This window comes from Ovis canadensis, chromosome 1 (assembly GCF_042477335.2).
Source record: "Ovis canadensis isolate MfBH-ARS-UI-01 breed Bighorn chromosome 1, ARS-UI_OviCan_v2, whole genome shotgun sequence".
Classification (NCBI taxonomy): domain Eukaryota; kingdom Metazoa; phylum Chordata; class Mammalia; order Artiodactyla; family Bovidae; genus Ovis; species Ovis canadensis.
The window spans coordinates 173,272,575-173,286,176 of NC_091245.1; the positions used below are offsets into that span (position 1 = coordinate 173,272,575).

Here is a 13,602-nt window from a genome sequence, read left to right on the forward strand (position 1 = left end):
GAAGTCAAATTGCAAAATGAGTATGACTGAGCTACAATCAGGGTTTCAACAGGGCTGCATTCTCTCCTAGAGACTCTGGAGGATATTTTACTGGGTTGCAAGAAAAACTTGTGCATATTTTTTTGTAAGATGCTATGGAAAACATGAATGAACTTTCTGGCCAACCCAATATTTTCTTGCTTTTCTAGCTTCAAGAAGCTGCCCTACTGACTTTTTGTTCCCTTATTTACTCATGATGCTGGGGAAGATTGAAGGCAGGAGGAGAAAGGGACTGCAGAGGATGAGATGGCTGGGTGGCATCACCAACTCAATGAACATGAGTTTGAGCAAGCTCCAGGAGACGGTAAAGGACAGGGAAGCCAGGCATGTTGCAGTCCATGGGGTCACAAAGAGTCAGACACAACTGAGCAACTGAACAACATCATTTACTCATACAGATGCTGTGATTACATTGGGCCCACCTGGGTAACCAGGCAGCTCCCCCCATCTCCACACTAATTAATGAGCCATCTTAATTCTGTATGCTGCCTCAATTCTCCTTTGCCATTTTACAAAATGTATTCATTGGTTTCAGAGATTAGGATGTGGCCACTGTGTGGAAGCCATTATTCACACCTACCACAGCTGCCAATAAAATTCATTTAATGATATTTTTAAAAACATTAAAACAAGACCACAGCCATGAGCCAATAGAGGAAGATTTGAAGGTACACAAGAGCTTTTAACAATATATTTACTCTTGAATCTGTTAAATCAAACCTTTCAATATGACAGGAAAGCTCTTTTCCCTTTGGCAAACAAACCAAAATTTCAAATTTATTTTAATTTAAGACACAAAGTATAGAGTTAACTGAAATGTTATAATTAACTCATGTCAAGATTCATGTATTAATCAATAGATAGTTCTCCTAAGTGGCTCTTGCATTCCTGTTAACATACTTCTGTACATTTTTTATATTATAAAAATTTCTTTATTCATAGCATATCAGTAGTCAATGGATTATATGTACATAGTCATTGCAAAAGATAATAAAGATACAATCTTAAAATTTCTTGAGAAAGATTAGCATTGTATTCTGTGAAGAGTGTTCAGGATTAAATGGCTTTCTAATTTGGGGTAGATAAAGGACTTTTCATTAATGTAAAGGTTATTAGAATTTGAGTCCATCCTGAGATAAATATGCCTAAATTTTACTTACAATTACATTGATATGATCCAGTCTGTGTTGAGACTGAGAAATTCTTTAAAAAATGTTTAATTTTTAGCTTTAAAATTTTAAATCAATGAGATTACTGGATCAAGCTTTAAGAAAATCCTCAAAATTAGAAAATGCAGATGAGTACTCATAAAACTGTAAAACCTAGAAAAATTATATGCCTCATCCTCATTAGATGATTTCAAGTCAATCATTTATCTTACAAAAGTAATTCCATAAGAAATAGCATTCTCCACTCTACCTTCAATATTAGATTGGAACTGATGGCTGCACCCAGAACTCCCATTGATTTAATTCAATTTTTTAAAGAGTAAGTTACTTACAAAAGGATTTGAATCTAATACATTTATGTGTGACTCCATCTGAATTCCATTTGAGGTGTTGTCTCTCTAACTTTGCCAATTACTTTTATTTTTTTTTTATTTAGATTTTTCAACTTCCTGGAAGTCTTGATGAAGAAATGGTGGTTGGGAGGCACAGTTTAAGCTCAGAGCAGTCAAAATTAATTTATCCACAGTTCTTTCAAAAATACAATTAAAAGGATTTGTCATAATTCATTGGACTCAGAATGTTATTTGTAAAACTAAAGCAACCATTTCTCTTCTGTCTTTGAGTCAGCATCAGGGACCACAACACGGAGGATGGGTTAAGATTATGGGGACAGTAGTCATTTTCACTTGACTAAAATACCCATTTCTTGAATTGAGCCAAACAAACAAATAAAAAAAGATGATTATTATTAATTAATGCTAGGCTTTTCATTAGATATAGCCCTTTGATTTACCCTGTAGACCATGTGTGGAGAGAGAAAATTTTTCTTACATGCTGGTAATTCATCACCTAACTCTCAGCTCCTTAGTCACCAACACCACCTTCCTCACTTCAGTGATCCAGTTTCATTGAATTTCCACCTCCTACCATGCAGCCATGTGTTCAAGGAAGGTGACATTATTGCCAGTCCAATCCTTGCTCCCTTTCTTGTTAACAAGCCAAAAGCTATAACATGTACTCCATTTTATTTTTTACTAGAATTAACAAAATCTTCAAAATGAATATAAACTGTGGAATATCAAGGAAAGAACACAAGAATTGAGTCAGCATAGTGAACAATTTCTCTCCACTCTTTCAGTGTCACTAATCTTTTAAACTACCTTCCAGACTTTGCTGGTGGCCCAGTGGTTAAGAATCCACCTGCCAAAGCAGAGGACACAAGTTCCGTTTCTGATCCAAGAAGATCCCACATGCCTTGGGGCAACTAAGCCCATGTACCACAGCTACAGAAGCCTGTGCATTCCTGTGCCCATGCTCCGCAACGAGAAGCCACTGCAATGAGAAGCCCTTGCTCTGCAACTACAGAGTAGCCTCCCAGTAGCCCCCACTTGCCACAACTAGAGAAAGCACACACACAGCAACAAAGATCCAGTGCAGTCAAAATAAACAACCAAAGCTTAAAAGTAAAAATAAACTACCTTCCTCCTTTTATATATCTGTGTGAATTAATGAGTCATAAACTCTTTTCTCAGCCTTGTTATAGGACTAGAGAAATAAGGTTGAATCACTTCCTGTATTTCTCAAAATTATTTTAGGTTGAATAATTTCTAGCTCTTTCATTTCTAATCAATCTTTTTCACAAACACAACCTGAACACCTGCTGAAGCCATTGGAGACTGATTCTTTCCAGGGCAAGGCTCTGCAGTTGCTTCAGCTTGAAAACAAAAGAAGTTGGTAACTTGGCTGGCATACTGCTTTTCCAGCATAGGAGAAAAAAATCCTACTTAAGTGAAAAATGATGGCAAACACTTTTGTTGAAGAAAACCCCTTGATGAGCCGTACACAGCAGCCCTTTCAAGATGGGAAACATGAGGACACCTAGGCAAGGAGAGCTGTTCAGTTCAATTCTGTTGCTCATTCGTGTCTGACTCTTTGCAACTCCATGGACTGCAGCACACCAGGCCTCCCTGTCCATTGCCAACTCCTGGAGCTTACTCAAACTCATGTCCATTGAGCTGGTGACGCCATACAGCCATCTCATCCTGTGTTGTCCCCTTCTCCTGCCTTCAATCTTTCCCAGCATCAGGGTCTTTTCCAGTGAGTCTGTTCTTTGCATCAGGTGGCCAAAGTATTGGAGTTTCAGCTTCAGCATCAGTCCTTTAAATAAATATTCAGGACTGATTTCCTTTAGGATGGACTGGTTGGATGTCCTTGCAGTCCAAGGGACTCTCAATAGTCTTCTCCAGCGCCACAGTTCAAAAGCATCAATTCTTCAGCACTCAGCTTTTTTTATAGTCCAACTCTCACATCCATACACGGCTACTGGAAAAACCATAGCTGTGACTAGATGGACCTTTGTTGGCAAAGTAATGTCTCTGCTTTTTAATATACTGTCTAGGTTGGTCATTACTTTTCTCCCAAGGAGCAAGCGTCTTTTAATTTCATGGCTGCAGTCACCATCTGCAGTGATTTTGGAGCCCAAAAAAATACAGGAGAACTGTGGTTTCCTGCATAATAATAAGATAAAACAAGAGAGGACGTGTTAAGATGAGGAGAAGTAAGAGAAAAAGGAACCAAATCAGCGGCAAACCCTTACGTCAGAGCCATAGCTCAGTCTAGAAGAAAGTTTTCAGGGACATGAAATATATATATTGCTTCTCTTTGTTTTCTGTGATTTAAGTAAAAACACAAGCAAAAAGAAAGAAAAACAGCAATAGCACCTTGACCTCTATTGCTTAAGTCAAAAGTTTAATACTCTAGGAAACAAATTCAAATATCAGTAAAAAGAGAAAATAAGTTCACTACAGTGAACACATTGATTTGGATGAAACCGGAATACGTAACATAAGATGTAGTAGGAACAACATGGATTAAAGAAATAAAAGGACCAAAAATTATATAAGAGGTGTCAGAGCTAGACAGAAACACTACTAGATTCACCAAGTAAGCAGGAATGATTGCGTACACAAATCAGTATAATAAACTGTACATAAGGTTTCCTTATTATCCTGATCTATGAGGCCTAGGATCAAAATTTGATTCAAGCCAGCCGATGGTGTGATCTTGGCAAAGTTCTTTTGCCCTTGAACTTCAGTTACTCCATCCATAAAAAGTAATTTTTGGAAAGGTTATGGAACATATTAAGATGTCATTTCATCAGTAAATATTTGTATTAAAAAAAGACATCTCTAGATATACCTTATTTTTATAATGTATTTATAATCTATTTCATATATTTTTGTTTATAGTAACACTCCAGTTTTATATAACTGATAAAAAATTTTTGTTGGCCTTATACAATCCTGGGGTAAAGAACATCTTAAGCTCTTGCTAAGGAGAAATAACTGTGTTGGACTCAATCAGTATCTCTTTACCCCAGTGTGCTAACTGGGTAGACAACCCACCCCCCTCCCCTTATATTCCATTTCACCATAGTGATTTGCAGAAATGGACACTTGAATTTTTCATCTTCCTCACATGCAATAAGTCTTAAAACATTATGTCATCTTTATGCCACAGAAGACCCCTGAACATCTGTGTTGACAAGGAACATAATATATACCAAAATATTTCACCCATTTACAAATCTGTTCTCATATAGATTTCACTGTGTGTCTTTTTAGTACAGCTTTTACTGGCATCAGTTATCCAAAAACAAGCTCTGGCATACTGCTTACAGTGTAGACTCAAGTAATGAAACACAGAACATTAACTGTAGAGTTAGCGTTGAAATAAATGGATAGGAAGCCATACTATTTTGAAACAGTTACATTTCTTAACCTTCCCTGCCCTCTGCTATCTTTCACAACTCCCTCACCACCCTTTCTGCCAATATTGTTTATTAAATTTGACTGAAATCCTTTGATTTGCATCAAATAGTTTTTGTTTGTTTCTTTCGGCTTGAAATTCTGTGATCACTGAAAAATGCTAATGTCGTATAGACCAGCCAAACACTTTTGCTCATAAATATTAGATGTGCTAGTAGTCTGCATGTTTCATATTTCTTTTGAATTTTAACATTTAACTGAGCACAGTATTATTTACCTTCATTACTCATTGAACTGGAAACAGAAATGTGAAAGTGATGATATAATATTTGTGATGTTTTTAATATGAAATATCAGTAATTATGTGACAAAAAATAAAAATACACACTTACTGTGCTTAAGGTAGGGAAAATGTTTACTTGTTGACATTCAATTTGTCAAAAATTTCAATAAATAACTTTGCTAAGAATAACATTATTTATCTCCCACTCAGCACTCTCTTAAATGACTTTTTTTCATGTTTAAAAAATCCCTATTTTTGGTCAATAACTTGGCCTCATTCATTATCTACAATGTCTCTGAATCAGTAACAGAGTGGCAAGTTCCATCTCAGAAGCTTTGTATCATTCTTATGATTCTCTATATAGAATTATTTGTATATTCCATGTAATTTATATTTTCTATTTCATTCTCAACATCCTAATCTATCCTGTACATTTTAAAACAAAAGCCAATGGAAGGCTATATTCTTTTCAACAGAATAATAAATAGTAATAACTAAAAACAAAGTAAAAATCTCACAAGTGTAGATTATGTTTTCAATTTGATTATAACAAATATGATCTAGATATATAACTATATAAATAGGTACTCATTTCATCCACTTATCCAAAATGTTCCCAATCTCACTCTGGATGCACATGTTTTCTGTGATTATCAACTCACCCTAGACTCAGAGTACTGCAAAACTGAAATGTTTTCAGATTCTTCCCAGAAGTAAAGTGAGTGAAAGTTGCTCAATCCTGTCCGACTCTTTGTGACCCCATGGACTGTACAGTCCGTGGAATTCTCCAGACCAAAATACTGGAGTGGGTAGCCGTTCCCTTCTCCAGGGGATCTTCCCAAACCAGGGATCAAACCCAGGTCTCCCACATTGCAGGCAGATTCTTGCAGCCACCAGCTGAGCCACCAGGGAAGCCCAAAGAAAACCTAGAAAGATCTAAATGGCCACTTAGACAAACACACTTGGAAAGAGACCTTGGGGTAGCACCTGAGATACACCTCCACGTGCAGGATGGCACTGCACTGGAGCCAGCAGACTCCACGTACATGGAAAAGGGTATGCTCAGACTTGGTTTGACCCTCTGCTCTTTCAAGCTCTAGGGAGAGCTCAAGAGGATACCTGTATTTTAATACCAAGTATTGACTGAGAAGCTGCAAAGCAAAGTAAACAATATGAAATGAATGTACCTGCATATAGTTCTTGGTTCTGGCACTTGTTGTGTGTCCTTGGTAACTTATTTAACTTATCTGAAATGCTGTTTCTTCTGATGGATATACAGGGAAAACTCCTATCTAATTAGGTTTTTCTGATAATTCAATAAGAAAATGTATATATAGAATAGCTGTCTGATAGTCAAGTTTTAATAAGCACTAGCATTTATAGTGTCTATAATTACAATGATGCTAGGGACATTCACATTGATATTAAGTCATGAACCTGGGCTTTAAGTTGCCTATCATCCACTTAGGAATCTTAGACTTAACATCTTAAAACTGTCATCCATTCTTTCATTATATTCATGTTCTTAGTATATCCACTTGGCTAAGGATTTTATTAAGGACTAATAAAGTAATATAAGGCAAAATATTTCTGTATAGTATAGTGGAAAATTATACTTTTACAGTCAAAGATTTTTTAATCTTACATATGTCTCAACACAATTCAGGGAAACAGTTTAAAACTTTAAGCCTTGGTTTTCTATTATTTATAATAGGAATAAAAATAGGGATATTTGATGATTAAATGAGATGATGCATAATGAGATAGATAAGTATACTACACTAAACATGAAATTAATGTTATACAATAGATGATAGATGGAAAAATAGTGACAGACATAAAGACAGAGAAGGAGGGATATTAAATGTGTGGCACAAACTCTAGGATTTGAGAGACACAAGAAACCAATGAGCCAGAATTAGTGAGAAAAATATCATTAAAAGCTATTATTACTGGACTTTAAAGCCAGGATAGAATTTGACACAAAGATAGGGCCAATCTATAGAAGAAATTACAATCTGAGATCAAATTGTGAACTGTCTTTAATGACCTACTTGAAAAAGGTGAATGCAAAGAGAAATTACTGGAATATATAAGAATTGAAAATAGCATGATTAATTCAGTATTTTCAGACAGTCAGTTTTTAAATATATTTAGGTATTACACAAATTAACCACTCAAGGGGGTCCTATAATGTATGTGCGTTCATGCTAAGTCGCTTCAGTTGTGTCTGACTCTTTGCAACCCTATGAATTGTAGCCCACCAGGCTTCTCTGGTCCATAGAATTCTCCAGGCAAGAATACTGAAGTGGGTTACCATGCCCTTCTCCAGGGAAACATGTGTGAGCCATGGCCTATAAAGGGACATTAAAGAAAGATGGCTCTCCCTTAAGAAACAAAACAAAAGAAAAAACACCAGAATCACAGGGAGGTTGGAAGAGAAGCAGGTAGTGAAAGGGAAAAAGAGGAAGAAAGGAGGGAGCTGAGAAAGACAGATACTGAGAAAGAGGGAGGGAAGAGAGTGGAAAGAAGCAGCTATCTCAGAAATAAAGAAAAAAAAAAAAAAAAAACAGAGTCTAAACACTGTCTTTGTTAATACCCCTAGCAAGAGAATAAGGAATAATGAGTCACAAAAGGACTGTAAGAATTGGTTCAAACCAAGTTGTAGAAATAAAGCAAGACAACATTGATAAAGCAAGAAAAAATGATACTAAATGTAAAGGAGGAAGAGTTTCCATAAAAAACAAAGGTTTAAAGAGATCTCAAACTGGTCAAGACAAAGAAAACGGAGGAAACATTTTTAGATTTGGCAAGAAGGAAACCACAACAGCTTCAGTTGATAGTGGAAAACCGAAGTCCATTTTAAGCAGCTAAGATGGGAACAGATAGTAAGTGCATTTCTAAAAGAAGTTACCTATATAGAGGGGCTGTTCTGAAAATCTCTCATGAAAGCTCTGAACTGAAATTTAAGTACAGGACTCAGACTATTCCTTGTGCGTGGATAATTTGTACACCTCTGGTCTTCCCAAGACTCCAACACTACTTTCTGCCTCAATCCATACAATCTGTCCACAGGTTCCTGGCATCAAAAACAACTTTGACTGTGCTGCAGATACTGGAGAAAAGCTTAACTGTAGGGGATTTACTCAGGTTTAACCTCCACAGGTTACTTAATCAGCTAGGGCTGCCTTTCAAACCTCTTGCTCTGAGTTGTTTTTATTCCACCAAATGATGCAGCCTCTAATCCTCTCAGGGTGAAGAAGGTAAGGCATGTGACAATATTTCTTCTATCTGGGTAAAAAACTATACAACAGTCCAACCAGAGAAATATTTGGTAAAAAATAATATTTGAAAACAACAGGCTCCCTGCATGGAAAAGAAAAATAATTCAATTCTCACAACTTGATAATTAAATTTTAGTTGCTTTCAGAGGAGATTTGAGTCATCCTTGGAAGATATATCTCTTCACTTTATCTTTTTCCTTTTCTCCCTTCCTTTGGGGAACTACTTTTTCTCTACCTCTGTGGTGCAGGGAATAATTAAGTGGTGTCTTCCTGGCCCCTGGCTGGCTAATTAGAGTTCCTCTTCTACACTGAAAATATCGACTTCTATAAAGTAGTTTCAGAAAAAAAATCTACTTGAAATATCTACTTCTGAAACATTTACTTCTGAAAGTTCCAGAAAAACATCTACTTCTGTTTTATTAACTACACCAAAGCCTTTGACTGTGTAGATCACAACAAACTGTGGAAAATTCTTAAAGAGATCGGAATACCAGACCGCCTGATCTGCCTCCTGAAATATCTGTGTACAGGTCAAGAAGCAACAGTTACAAGTGGACAGGAACAACAGACTGGTTCCAAATAGGAAAAGGAGCACATCAAGGCTGTCTATTGTAACCCTGCATATTTAACTTATATGCAGAGTACATCATGCAAAATGCCGGGCTAGAAGAAGCACAAGCTGGAATCAAGATTGCAGGGAGAAATACCAATAACCTCAAATATGCAGAAGACACCACCCTTATGGCAGAAAACTAAGAATAACTAAAGAGCCTCTTGATGAAAGTGAAAGAGGAGAGTGAAAAAATTGGCTGAAAACTCAACATGCAGAAAACAAAGATTATGACATCTGGTTCCATCACTTCATGGCAAATAGATGGGGAAACAAAAAAACAGACAGAGACTTTATTTCAGGGGGCTCCAAAATCACTGCAGATGGTGACTGCAGCCATGAAATTAAGACACTTTCTCCCTGGAAGAAAAACTAAAACCAGTCTAGACGGCATACTAAAAAGCAGAGACATTACTTTGCCGACAAAGGTCTGTCTAGTCAAAGCTATGGTTTTTCCAGTAGTCATGTATGGATGTGAGAGTTGGACTATAAACAAAGCTGAGCACCAAAGAACTGATGCTTTTGAACTGTGATTTTGGAGAAGACTCTTGAAAGTCCCTTGGACTGCAAGGAGATCAAACCAGTCAATTCTGTAGGAAATCATTCCTGAATAGTTGCTGGAAGCACTGATGCTGAAGCTGAAGCTGAAACTCCAATACTTTGGCCAGCTGATGCAAAGAACTGACTCATTTGAAAAGACCCTGATGCTGGGAATGATTGAAGGCAGGAGAAGGGGATGACAGAGGATGAGATTGTTGGATGGCATACCAACTTGATGGACATGAGTTTGAGCAAGGTCCAGGATTTGGTGATGGACAGGGAGGCCTGGCATGCTGCAGTCCATGGGGTTGCACAGAGTTGGACATGACTGAGTGACTGAACTGAACTGAACTTCATCACTGATGTAGCTGCTCATTCAGCAGTGAGAACACAAACCCACTGGACTAGACTTATCATTCAAAGAGACAGATAAGGATGTTGTATATGACAGAAAGCATGGGCTTTTTCCTTTTTATCTGAATGAGCTGTGGGAACCCTGCAAATCTTCTCACTATAAGGAGAGAAGAATTCAGCATATATAGCCTTCTCCAATCCCTCAAAATACCAATCTTCAACAAAATAGGGATGGGTGTTACAACAGTCTTTACAAGTCTCTGTTTCAAAAGTTATCCTCTGCTCTGAGACTAGGAAAACACCTGTACAAGAAACTAGTGACATAACATGCCTTTTTTTTTTTGGGGGGGGGGTGCAGGCTGTAATAATTAGGTTAATATTCTGCTCTTCAAAGGCAATAATCCTAAACTCCACCAAGTCATGCCAAACTTGATTACCTAGTGCTTCACTGAACCACATGAACTAAGCTTCACTTCAGTCCTATCCAAACAAAGTGCAGGGATCATCTCTTAACCCAAGTGCTAGTTCTCCTATTATGCCAAATTTTTTTGAGTTTGGAAACTACAGTAAGATTTCAGGTGTCCAAGATAGTGTTTATCACACTATTACTCCTGAATAACCACAAAGCTGCTTCTAAGATTACTTTCCTGGAGTGACCATTGGCTTTTTATAAATTGCTTCTGGTTTGGTGTTAATAGTTACAAACTTCATATTTTAAAAAGGAGTCCTCTGAAGCCATGGTAAGTTATCTGGGATTTAAATGAAAATAATTGTAAAATATTATCTAAAGGAATTTTTCAGAGTCCTTAGCACTACTACACAGATGCTAAGAAGCATGGATGGCATTTCACTCACAAGCTATCACTAATCTTGTGGGTGAGATATCCTAAGGTGTATAAACCAGGGACACAATCCATCAGTGGTATAATAATGCTAAATTCCAAGTGTTTTGCTATAATAATCGTAGAAGGAAATTTGAAATAACATATAGTAATTTAAAAAAATGTTCTACCTAAATTGCTTTTTTAAATGAAGGAGACTAAAGAGATAATCATAAGTAATGTTATCTCTTAAACAATTTAAATCACTTTAAAAGTATAGCAATCAAGGAATTTTTAGTCACAGTGATGCATATTCTGAGATTCCCCTTAACAATATTTGCAATTAATAGAACTATCCTGCTAATAAATATAGACATATTTATTACAACAGTATGAGTATCTAACTTGCCCCTTATTTTATAAGCACTAGATATAAAATAAAATGTATTGAAAAATGAGAAGTCCTCAAGATATCTGGGATTTTTACTACATAGTACTGTCTTTAATAAATATCTAAAATAGTCCATAAAAATAGGATGCACTTCTATAGAAAAATTAATGAGGCTTTAAAAAATTTTTTAATTAAAAAAAAATTAATGAGGCTATAAAGAAAGCTGACTGCCAGAGAATTGATGCTTTTGAATTGTGGTGTTGGAGAAGACTCTTGAGAGTCCCTTGGACTACAAGGAGATCCAACTAGTCCATCCTAAAGGAAATAAGTCCTGAATATTCATTGGAATGGCTGATGATGAAGCTGAAACTCCAGTACTTTGGCCACCCAATGAGAAGAACTGATTCATTGGAAAAGACCCTGATGCTGGGAAAGATTGAAAGCGGGAAGAGAAGGGGATGACAGGGGATGAGATGATTGGATGGCATCACTGACTCAATGAACATGAGTTTGATTAAACTCCAGTAGTTGGTGATGGACAGGGAGGCCTGGTGCGCTGCAGTCCATGGGGTCGCAAAGAGTCAGACACAACTGAGCGACTGAACTGAATTGAACTGAATGAGGTTTTACCTATCCACCAGTCTGACTAAAGACCTATTTTTAAAAGAGCAACTGAATGGAAGATTACTTAAAGATTTATTTTGTGCCTGATTCCTGTAAACATGAATATGAAAACAGGAGGTGATATATGTGAGCAAATTTAATTTCACTAATTTATTCTGATTAATCAAGGTTGATTATCAACAATGTTCAAAGAATCTTAATAGCATGAGAAAATATACAGGTAACTGTCATGCACTGACTTGTTAGAATAACACACAGTGACTCATCAAAAGAAAACTAGAAAACATGCAACATACTCGAGATATAGGTTGTCAACAATATTTCTTGTACATTTTTATTGCGGATTTCCTTAGGTTATGGTGTCTGTAACAGAACAAGCACTATTACTGCTATCTTTTCTGGCATGGTCATAATCTATTTTCTAACTATGTTCATCATGTTGTACAATTTATATTCAATCTCCTATTTTAACACCTTAATATATTTCTCCTTCATTAGGACAAAGTGGTAGGCCATCTAGAATGAGTCCTTTTACTACATTTTCTTCTAACACCTCAACTTTTGCTTTATTGCCCTGAAGATAAAATAGGTAGTAAAATTTACAATAAATAATTTTTTAAAAAGAATAACAAATTCTAAAAAATTAGATAGAAAACAATTGCCTTTTGTGTCCTACTACATCGTCAACTGGTTTCCCAGGTGACACAGTGGTAAAGAATCCACCTGCCAACGCGGGAGACACAGGTTTGATCCTTGAGTCAGGAAGATCCCCTGGTGTAGGAAACGGCAACCCACTCCAGTATTCTTGCCTGGGAAATGCCATGGACAGAGGAATCTGGCAGGTTGGAGACCACGGGATCGCAAAGAGTCAGAGAGGTGAGCGCGCACACACACACTACATCATCAACTACCCAGTCTTGCAGGTTGGTTTATTGATCTTCAAACATATAGGAGCCTTAGGCTGCAATTAACAGAAGAGGAAGCAACTTGCTGTTGCAGGTATTCCTATTTATCTCATCACAGTACCCTCCTGATAACTTCTTTGTTGTAAAAATTCAGTGATTTTTTTCCTCAATTTATTTAAAATTCCCAATGATAACATAGCTCAACTTTCTGAGCTGCTTCTTACCATATGTTCTTAGTCACTCATTCAAGTCTACATCTGCTCTTTATCTAGTAAAGCATGTCCTCAATATCAACTCCAAGACAATTGGAGTTTTGCTTAAGTAATTATGTGATGTAGTAGTAAATCAGTTTATGCTTCAAATTATTTCTTTTCCTTAGAGAGAATGACAGAAGTATACTCATATACTAATGAGTTATATTAGTATGTATATTAGTGCATAAGTAGAATATTAGTGATTTTGAACATAGTGTTTCAACATGGGAAGCTCAACTACAAGGAAATTCATTACCGTTACTGTTCTCTGAACTCTATACTGTTAGATCATTCTCTCACCTTGAAATATAATAAACAGTGTATATATATATATTTTCCTATTTTCTGTCATGAAATATATGCAGTAAGAAAAAAGTGAAAAATAAAACAAATAGCCAAACTCAACAAAATGTAGATTTTAATAGAAGTCATATATCAAGTATAAAGAAAATTTAGAACATTAGCACATAAGATCCTGCAATAGTATATATATGTGAATATAAGGTTCTTGTCAACCAAAAAAAGTTTGCAATTGAAAGTTATTTGAATATGCTCTCTTGA

General features: G+C 36.3%; 1 long non-coding RNA gene across 1 annotated transcript in view; it reads right to left on the bottom strand.

Annotated features, from left to right (window-relative positions):
* Positions 1-410: 410 nt before the first annotated feature.
* Positions 411-13,602, bottom strand: part of LOC138434441 (uncharacterized) — a 66,968-nt gene continuing 53,776 nt past the window's right edge. The window contains exon 4 of the long non-coding RNA XR_011254790.1: positions 411-3,715. This is a non-coding gene — a long non-coding RNA (uncharacterized lncRNA). The remainder of the gene's footprint in view (positions 3,716-13,602) is intronic.